This window comes from Rhagoletis pomonella, unplaced genomic scaffold (genome assembly GCF_013731165.1).
Source record: "Rhagoletis pomonella isolate Grant_MI unplaced genomic scaffold, Rhpom_1.0 Rhpom_scaffold_00003, whole genome shotgun sequence".
NCBI classification, from domain to species: domain Eukaryota; kingdom Metazoa; phylum Arthropoda; class Insecta; order Diptera; family Tephritidae; genus Rhagoletis; species Rhagoletis pomonella.
Window position 1 is genome coordinate 35,256,769 of NW_023458557.1, and position 7,924 is coordinate 35,264,692.

The following is a 7,924-nucleotide window of genomic DNA, read 5'->3' on the forward strand; positions in this document are numbered from 1 at the left end:
TTTTTTATAGACTTCGTATTTGAACAAAATGAAGGGGACATCAGAAGATGTCGGCACTGTCATTCGCGGCATCTTCACGGATGACCTGCTTCACAACTACAATTGGGACGGGACATGGGCGCTTAATAAACTTAATATTATTAATAATATTCTGCGAGGTACTTTCTTTAATCTACCAAGGAAAAGCTATTTTTATAAGATATCTTTTTGCATTTCATTTCAGATGTATTCCAGAAACAAGGGGCCCTCAACTTCGAAAGAAGTGTGCGAAAGGCGGTAGAACTGAGCCACCATCGCGTTCAACAAAAAAAATATTTAAAAAAGGGGAAACAAAATTAACTTTTTTTATCTTTTAGTATCTTCTGCCTTAAGTTTAAACTATTTTGAAATAATATGCCTTTTAAGTTTTGTATAATTTAATTTCTTCTAATTAATTTAAAAACGTATGTATGTACATACATATGTAATAAATGTGAAGTGAAAATTAATGTATGTATTAAATTTTTTTAAATATTCGGATCAACTGGGATGGGTATGTGCATCAAGCATAGGGCTGCCAAACGTCCCGGTTTTCCCGGACATGTCCCGGTTTTAGACTATTAGTCCCGGTGTCCCGGCCCAACCTTAAAATGTTCTGGATTTCGTTTTAGTGTCCCGGTTTTTGATTTGATTGCACAAATTTGAATAAAAGTTCCAAAATCACTACACTAAGAGAAAAAAGGCGTTGTAATATTCAGAAGAATGTTATGAATTCACTGAGGAAAATAACGCATAGTAAACATGAATATTTTATATTTGATTATCGTTTAAAAATGTTCGTATTTAAAAATAATACTTTCATAACACGCACGCGTGGTGTTGATTCAAACTCAACATTTAAATGCACATGTCTGGCTGTAGCTGAGTGCGCGAAGATACATGCCACAATTTGCTAATTTCCAGAGGGTCAGGGCTCAATTCCCATTAAAACCAGCATGGAATTTAAATATTTTTTTTAACTTAATTATGAAAAAGCAATCGGTAATTGCAAATCGCTTCATTTTAATATGAGTGTATTTGAATTGAATGTTTCTATGCTAAATACTAAAATTTGTATACTTAAATGTATTACGAGTTGGGCACGCTTTTTTAATTCTAAACTTCTTTCTCTCAGTGCACCGGTTTAATTTGTGAAATAGTCACATTTCGAGATATATTGAATTTTGTACAAGCTATAGTTGACGATTAGTATATGTAGCTAAATACATTCAAAATGACATGCACAGATTTTTGCAATTATATTAAGGAAAAGGCAGAAGTTTTGAAACAAGTTCACAACAACGAAAAATATGACTGATGTTTTAATGTTAACTGGTACTTAAATTTTTTTCTTTCATGAAACCTAGAGTACTAATAAGTACAGTGCCGTACAAAATTATTGGCTCGGAGGCTCTTTCACCATATCACAATTTCTAATCAGATATTTTAGAAATTTTTGAAAATGTAGCTTTTGAGCCAATTAATAAAGTGCAAGTCTGAAGTTGCCAGCAAATTTCGTTGATTTTTTTTTTGCTAACAGTGTTTTCCATATAAAAAAATTATCGAACATAGTTTGTATGGAAGAAACTCTAAGTAAAAACAATAGCAAAAATCAACTAAAATTTAAAGGGCTGAAAAATTTCATTTTAAAAATTTTTATAAGAAGTCCGAGTATGCAAATTTATTGAATTTTCCCGAGTTTAGCACAAAGTTTAGCAATTTTATTTTTATGTTTTTTCATATATTTAGTATAAACTGTATTTTTATAAAGAATAAAAAAGGTTCATGCATTGGGAAAAATTCTCTGTGCTTTAGTTGTGATAAGTTGTTTTGTTTTGTTGGCGTACGTTGTAATGATCTCATTATCTCATGTTTTTATATTTTTGTTTTTGTCTGTCAAAATAAAATTTCACTACATCCTTTCGCACGTCGAAATGAAAGAGAAGGGAGCGAGAGGCCCTTCCTTAAGTGTCCCGGTTTGGCAACAGAGATATCTGGCAGCCCTAATCAAGCATGATTGCTCACCTGTGATAGGTTTGCACATCAAATATGATTTATCAGCCATGATGGGTTTATACATCAGGTGTGATCGGTCAACTGTGATATGTTCATACATCAAATTTCATTAATCAGTAGTGACAAGTCTGTACATCAAGTTTGATGGATCAGCCGTGATAGGTATCTACGTCATCGTTGACTGTCGAGATACGGTGGAGTAAGCAGTTCAGCTATATTTTAAATAAGGCCATAAAATTCATAAGTTGAAAGAAGATAAAAAATTACACGTATACATTTGTTTCCATCATTTTTTTCACATTGGCCTTAAGAACGTGATGGGAGTGCTTGATGGACATTTCCATCACCATTGAGTAACACATGATTAATCAAATGACTATCACTGTTCTTGCTGGGCTTTGTTTTGCAATTTCTGCATTCTGATTTTCATCTCACTAGACCCTAGGAATAGTATGGTCGAACAATAAATGTGGCTTAATCATAACATTGAATATCTTTACGGCACTGTTTATAGACACTTTCCTACGCATTCTTTGGAAAAATCCAATTTTTTTTTGAAATTTTACTACAAATGTAATCTAAGTGTTTATCGAAATTTAATTTTTTATCGATGACAATACCTAAATACTTAATTTCATCGACCTTATCTATTATTTCATCGTTGATAATCAGATCATCATGCGCTTCTCCGTTGATTATTATTATTATTATTATTATTATTATTGCTTTCGTTTTACTAACATTAAGTTTTAGCTTGTTCATATTTAAATATATATTGACATTTTTCAAGTTTTCATTTAACCGAGTAATACATTCCTAACATGAATCTCCGGTCGTATACAGTAACGTGTCATCAGCAAATTGGCAGATCCTTACTCCCTGTAGTATATTTTCCATATCATTTATGTATATTAAAAAAGAGTAAAGTACCAAGCACTGCGCCTTGGGGTACACCTAGCATTAATGGCCGAGGATCTCGAGACGGTTTCGGAGACTTTGGTGCACTGCCATCTGTTGCTTAAGTAACTCTTAAACCACTGATTTTCAACACCTCCAATTCCATAACGCTTCATTTTTTCTAATAGGATATCCCTATCAATTGTTTCGAAAGCTCGCTTGAAATCCAAAAATACAGCAACTATACAATCGTTCATTTCTGATTTCCAATGTGATACTACTAAATTTAGCGCCGTCTCGCAGCTGTGGCGTTGTCGGAATCCCGATTGGTGTTCAGAGATCAGATGATTGTTCTCCATATAGGCTTCTAATTGCTTATGAACAACTTTTTCGAGTATTTTGCTTTCAGTCATTAACATATTTATTGGACGAAATTCTTCTGGATTAACCGCGTTTTTTACTTTCTCCACAGGCGCTACCATTGACCTTTTCCACTTGTTGGGAAAATCTCCATATCGTAGAGATGCTTTAATGATTTCAAGAAGAATTGGACCTACTATATGAAATACGCTCAGTATAATTTTTGCCGAAATAAAGTTATAGTCTTTCTTATTGTTCATGGATTTAAGTATGCTTTTGATGTCGTTTAACTCTAAGGGGTTAAATTTAAATTGCGTATCACAGGGTTTTATATTGCTGGTATAGGGCACTTGGGGGATGTTTCTATTGAGGTCCTCGATGCTTGTTACAAAATACCTGTTTAGTTCGTTAGCAATTACTGCTTTATTTTTTTTGCTCTTTGGAATTTACGATTATTTTGCATATTTCGGCTCTCTCCTCATTTAACACTAATTGTTTTATTGCTTTCACCATTATCTTTTGGTCATTTGATGCATCAATTTTTTTGGATATGTAGTTATTTCGCGCTCTTTGAAGTTCATTAGCATAGAAATTCCTATACTGTTTATACTTTTGCCAGGCCATAAAAGAGCAGGACCATTTTGCTGCATTATATAATTGAATTTTTCTTTGTTTCATATTGCGTAATTTTCTTCCAAACCACCCATCAAAATTCCTTATGTTTGTAACTGTTCTAGTTATAACCATATTCTGAATGGGCTCTTTTAATTTATCACTGAACAGGTCAACCATCTCGTTCAAGTTATTAGCATTCTGCTTAATGTTTGCAAAACTTTTGTTTGCTATTTCTTCAATATATAGCTTTGTTAAAAATACAATTTTTTATAGTGGTTTTGTGTTTTTTGCGATTTAGCTGTCCGACTTTTATATTAATTTCTATGGATTCGTGATCACTTATTTTATAATCAGTCTTAACGTTTGCTTCTATGACAGAAATGTTTGTCAATACATAATCTATCAAGGGTGCACTGGTTCGAGATACTCTCGTTGGCTCCAATACTATTTGTTTAAATGCATTGTCTGTTACTGATTGACAAATTTGTTGTCGGGAAGAACTATTCACCAGCCAGTCGATGTTGAAATGTCCCATTATCAGAGTTTCTGTAGCCGTCTCACTTAATTGTTCAATTTTTTCCTTAAAATAATCACAAAATACACTGTCTGGAGATTTTTGCCTGTCAGGCGACCGATACAATCCAATCGGAGTCCCGAGGCATTTTCAAAATAAATTCGTATTCGCTTTTTTTGGCCCGGGTGGAGCAGCTACGTTGAGGGGAGCTGCCCTACTTGCTTTTGAAAAAAAACGGAACTGTCGAACATTTACGTTGGTTGGCCAGATTTCCGGCTTTAGGATATTAGAATATACATACTCCGGAACACCTAATTTGAAGTTGACATATTTCAGTAAGCTCTCGTTGGCATCTTTTTTTATCAGCTTGTAGCAGGCAATGTGTTGCTTATCAATGCTGACCTGATTCGCAACATAGTTTGCAATATCATCTTCAGTAACCGATGGCTTAAACGAGGATAAATGGAGCCACTTATGACGCGCTACTACTCCCAGATCATTGTTATTATTACGTCCTACCACAATTTTTCTCTGCTTGGACAATTTCTTTCGTTCCACAGTAATCCAATTTGCACCTATTGGCGGCTGGGTAGTAGCAGAATTAACAGCAATTTCAGAGAATTTCAAAGCTACATCTGTAGCTTTATCTATTACATTGTTTTTGGATCAATGATGGGTGTTTGGAGGAGATACTCTTGTTTTTGAATGCGTCACCATGTGATATCACAAATAATTATGAGAAAAATAACTTATTCATTCCGATATAATTAATTTGTATTTAAAAAAGGTTTTTCTTATCGAAAACTATTCAATTGTATAAACGCCAAATCGGGGGAAAATGTACCAAACAGAAAATAAATTGCCAAATTAATCACCAGTGGCAACTGTGCAAGTGATCAGCTGTTTCGAAGGTTGCAAGTTTTAGCAAATTTTGCGTTCTCGTACTTCTGTTGATATTTCGTCTCTTTGAGAGCGAATGCTGCTAAATTCTCAGAACTTTTGCTGCTGGAGAATTTTGTCCTCTCAATACGAGTACACACCTTAAATCTGACTTCTTCAGACTGATGAGAGTCACTGTCCCTGAGTGTTGCTCTCTCATTTTTGCTGTCATTTCCGAGTTAAGGAACGCTTTTTGGACTAAATCTGACTACTTCGGACTTTTTCTGACTATTTCTGAGTATAGTTGTGTTTTCGTATTCTCCTGCAAAAAAATATCCTGTAACTTGCCAGTAACCAAATTTCGGAGAGCAAGCCAATATTTACTCCCAATGAGGGAAATATGTAAGAAAGTACGAAAACGGAAAACCAGCAAGAAGTTGCTAGTTTTATGAACAGCTTATTAATTTGTTATTTTCCGATGCAATTTTCTAAGAAAACTAGTATTTCCCATCTTATTATATATTTAAGCAGGTTTATTTTGTCAATTGCAACTCTAAAAGCACCACAAAAAATTCTTTTGTTAATGTAAATTACATTAGGCATCATGCCATCAGCTGTTTTTCTTACTAGCAAATAATTGCTGGTAAAAATTTATCCAGTAAAACTTGCAAGTTCAGCTGTCATTTCTTCTCTCTCAATTTCCCCTCTTTTGCTAGTTTCTTGCAAGTTTTTGCGTACGAAAACGATATCCCGTAAAAAACCAGTAAAATTATTACTGGATTTACTGGATAGTGCATACGCGAACAGGGCTTATTTCTGGGAAATATGGAGCGCTCCTATTTATTGCGTAATTCATACAATTAATTGATTGAACCAATTTGAAATTTTAATGCAAATTGTAGACAGTCTGCTTATATTTTATCAAGTAGGCATAAATATTAGAGCGCAAAACATTCCATTGACTTAAGTCGAACGAAGACGGCAGCACTTTTTACAATCTAAACAAATATATACGGAAAACCCACCACGTAGATTACGCGTTTTGAAAGGCAACTTTTAAACGATAATTTACAAATTTCATGAATGAAAACCTATGTGCATGTGGTATCAAATAAAAGCATATACCTCCAGGAGTCTAATTTTTTTAAGATGACAAAAATTAGAAGTAAGTTATACAAGTTATCAACATTTCAACTGGATGAATTTGGCGCGCGCGCGCTTTTTGACGGTCGTCATACGAGCGAATTGGGCAGAGAACCATCTAAAAAGCAATCGCTCGCAGCGAAGTTCTTGCTGAAATGCCAATGCGCGCGAGAGAGAACTAGTACTCTGGAGGAGTAGCCAACAGCCATGGCCACATGGGTCTATTTTTTATACAAAAAACGCTACAAATCAAGAATAATGACGACTATTGCATAAAGTCGCACCCGAAGCCGAAGCAATGCGAAGAAAAAAATTAGATTCGCTAAAAATTGGCCACTTGTCTTAAAAAGTCCAATGCTCTGCTCACCAAGAATGTGATACGAAGCTATTAGAAAAACCCAGTCAAATGAAAACGTCTGTCCTCTGTAGAATTCCACACAAAACAATGCAAACGAATGCAATTTCCCAATTTTTCCCATACGATCATCGCTAATTGAGGGTACTTACCATTGTGACGCTGCAAATATTGATAGGTATGTATCTTTGTTGTAAGGACTAGTCCACCTTGCGATTGTCTCTTCGCCAGAAAAGAAATATGATGTTACAGGCACTGCTTTTTTTGCACTTTTCCTTGACTCCAGTTAATCCAAGTGCCACTCGAAAAATCACAGGTTGCTAAAACTAATATCTAGATGCACATAACCATATAGCCATTTTCAGCCACGCGTTGACTTTTACTTGAGTATAATTAACACCACAGCAACAATATAGTGCAGGGTATATTTTATCGACACGATAGCAATGTTTTGGATTTACTACATTCCTTTAAAAATGTACTTTCACCAATATCTTCCTGGTAAAATTTATTAATTTTTCAAGAAAAGAACAGCACCGACATTGCAGAGTAGACCCGAATGACAAATTGTAAGCGGCTTTAGCAAGGCGAATTTAGTTAAGAAATACACTCTCTCTAGCAAGGCGAATTCGCCGCAAATTACCCACCGAGGCGCGCTATTTGACAGCTGTCAGCTGTTTCGAAAAGTGTAAATAGAACAGTGCTTCAGGAGCATGTCTTTGCTGAAAATATACATCACATTTATGCATAGAGATGCAACATCACTTTCAAAAACATCGATGCTCCCACAACAAACATCGATATTAAAAAACATCGGTTATAAAAACGATACCTCGATGTTTTACCATTTTTATCTTAATTTTGACCTTTTCTATCCGAATTTTTGGGAAAAGCCGCTAAAAATCGTCTTGATTTTTAACGAATTGGTTTTACTGACGGGGGTTTGCACATTTTAATATATAAAAGTAAATTTCTTGCAGAATTAAATGCGAGAATTTTTTAAAACATTCAGGGGAAAATTTTAGTTTGGCATACCAGTAGTGCGATTCCCATTTTTCTTAACGACAATATTCGTATCGTTAGCTAACGATTCCGACAAGTTTCGTTAACTGCAATTCTCAAGCACG

At 34.7% G+C, this 7,924-nt stretch overlaps 1 protein-coding gene across 3 annotated transcripts in view; it reads right to left on the bottom strand.

Annotated features, from left to right (window-relative positions):
* The window catches only part of LOC118735168, a 136,152-nt gene extending 128,621 nt beyond the window's left edge, over positions 1 to 7,531 (bottom strand). The window contains exon 1 of one of the 3 annotated variants that reach the window (XM_036464809.1): positions 6,950 to 7,522. The gene's annotated coding sequence lies outside the window, so the exon portion shown is untranslated. Of the gene's footprint in view, positions 1 to 6,949 lie in introns of all 3 variants that reach the window. The other 2 variants (XM_036464808.1, XM_036464810.1) reach the window with 2 other exon arrangements.
* Between the last annotated feature and the right edge of the window lie 393 nt (positions 7,532 to 7,924).